This window comes from Propithecus coquereli, unplaced genomic scaffold, assembly GCF_000956105.1.
Source record: "Propithecus coquereli isolate 6110/MARCELLA unplaced genomic scaffold, Pcoq_1.0 Scaffold3, whole genome shotgun sequence".
Taxonomy (NCBI): domain Eukaryota; kingdom Metazoa; phylum Chordata; class Mammalia; order Primates; family Indriidae; genus Propithecus; species Propithecus coquereli.
Window position 1 is genome coordinate 12294377 of NW_012148618.1, and position 2891 is coordinate 12297267.

Here is a 2891-nt window from a genome sequence, read left to right on the forward strand (position 1 = left end):
TTTATTTTATTTTAACAGGCTCTCGCTCTGTTGCCCAGGCTGGGGTGCAGTAAGTAGCACAATCATAGCTCACTGCAGTCTAAAACTCCTGGGCTCAAGCAATCCTCTTGCCTCAGCCTCCTCTTGCCTCAGCCTCCTGAATAGCTGGGACTACAGGTGTGCACCAGGCCCAGGTTTTTTGTTTTGTTTTGATTTTTTCTAGAGTGGTCTTGAGCTTCTGGCCTCAACAATGCTCCCACTCAGCCTCCCAAAGCACTGGAAATACAGGCGTGAGCCACCACACCCAGCCAGCTTTGTGGTATATCTTGTGGGTTTTATTTGTAGAGATGGGGTCTCACTATTACTCAGGCTGATCTCAAACTCTTGGCCTCAAGTGATCCTCCTACCTTGGCCTCCCAAAGGGCTAGGATTACAAGCATGAGCCACTGCACCCAGCCTGTAGTATATTTTGAAGTCTGGTAGTATGATGCCTCCAGCTTTGTTCTTTATGTTCAGGATTGCTTTGGCTATTCAGGGTCTTTTGAGATTCCAAAATCACAAAGGGATTTTTTTTTCTGGAGACAGGAGTCTCACTCTGTCACCCCGCTAGAATGCGGTAGCACCATTGTAACTCACTGCAACCTCAAACTCCTGAGCTCAAGCAATCCTCCTGCCTCAGCCTCCCGAGTAGCTGGGACTACAGGTGTGTGATACAATGCCCAGCTAATTTTTCTATTTTTAGTAGAGATGGGTCTTACTCTTGCTCGGGTTTGTCTCCAACTCCTGAGCTCAAGCCATCTTTCTGCCTCAGCCTCCCAGAGTGCTAGGATTATAGGCGTGAGCCACTGTACCTGGCCTGCCTGTGTTATTTCAAAGAACCTGTCTTCAAGTTCAGATATTCTTTTCTGCTTGGTATAGTCTGTTATTGAATCTCTCAATTGTATTTTGTATTTCGCTCATTGAATTCTTCAGCTGTAGGATTTTTGTTTGGTTCTTGTTTATGATATATCTGTTGAATTTCTCATTCAAATCATAAATTGTTTTTCTGATTTCATTGAGTTGTCTATCTGTATTCTCTTATATCTCACAGAGTTTCCTGAAGATTATTTTTAATCTTGACAGAGAGATAGACATATGCATCACACAGATCAAAGGAACAGACTACAGAACCCCAGAAATAGACCTATACAAATATACCTAACTTGTAAACAGTTTCATTGAGATTTAACTCATATACCATACAATTCACTCCTTTCAGTGATTTTTAGTATATTCACAATTTTAGAACATTTCATCATCCCCAAAAGACCACCTATAAAGCAACAAAAAGAAACACCATACCCAGAAGCAATCACATCCTTTGTTTCCTATAGCCCCATCCCTAGGTGATAACTAATTTACTTTAAGTCTCTATAGATTTGCTATTTTGGACATTTTATATCCATGGAATCATACTGTGTGACTTTCTGTGTCTTGTTTCTTTCACTTAGCATAATATTTTCGAAGGTCATCCACATTGTAGCATGTATCGATACAGTTGTACGTCTGTATGTGCAGAGCATTGGTTCCAGGATGACCACTACAAAAATCTGTGCATACTCAAGTCCCGCGGTGGGCCCTGGAGTACCCGTGCAAAACTCAGCCCTCCATTATAGGTGGGCTTCCCATCCCTCAAATAGTGTACTTTCAATCCACCTTTGGTTGCAAAAAATCTGTGTATAAGTGGATCCATGAAGTTCAAACCATGCTGTTCAAGGGTCAACTGTACGTCGTTCCTTTATGGCTGAATAATATACCATTGTATGGATATACCACATTTTTATTTATACATTCATAAGTTGATGGACATTTGGATTGTTTCTACTTTTTAACTATTATCAATAATTTTGCTATGAACATTCATATACGTGTGTGACATATGTTTTCATTTCTCTTGAGTAGATAGCTAGGAGTGGAATTGCTCAGTCATCTGGTAACTATTTTCAACTGTTTAAGAAAGTGCCAGACTGTTTTCCAAAACAGCTGCACCTTTTTCATTCCTACCAGCAATTGATGACAGTTCCAATTTCTCAACATCCTCAACAACATTGGTTATTATGTCTTTTTTATTATAGCTATCTTAGTGGGTATCTCCTTGTGGCTTTGATTTGCATTTCCCTCATGGCTAATGATGTCGAGCCTCTTTTCATGTGGTTATTGTCATGTGTGTATCTTCTTTGCAGGAATGTCTATTCAAATCTTTTGTCCATTTAAAAAATTGAGTTATTTGTATCTTTGTTATTTGAGTTGTAGGAGTTCTTTTTTTAATTTCAAAATATGATGGGCAGGCCAGGCGTGGTGGCTCACGCCTGTAATCCTAGCACTCTGGGAGGCCGAGGTGGGTGGATCGCTCAAGGTCAGGAGTTCGAGACCAGCCAGAGCAAGAGCAAGACCCCATCTCTACTAAAAAATAGAAAGAAATGATCTGGACAACTAAAAATATATATATAAAAATTAGCTGAGCATGGTGGCGCATGCCTGTAGTCCCAGCTACTCAGGAGGCTGAGGCAGAAGGATCGCTTGAGCCCAGGAGTTTGAGGTTGCTGTGAGCTAGGCTGATGCCACGGCACTCTAGTCCGGGCAACAGAGCAAGACTCTGTGTCAAAAAAAAAAAAAAATGTGAAGGGTATACATATGTTTTTGTTGTATGGATACCTTTCATAATGTTTAAGTTGGGGCTTTTAGTGTGCCCGTTGCCTGAATAGTGTTCATTATACCTAATAGATAGGTTTTTACTTCTTCCCTCCTAACCCTTTCCCTCTTCTTGATTTCCAATGACCTTTACAGCTCTTTGTGCCTATGTGTACCCATCAATTAGCTCCTAATTATTAGAGAGTATATGTGGTGTTTGTTTTCAATTTCTGAGATACTTC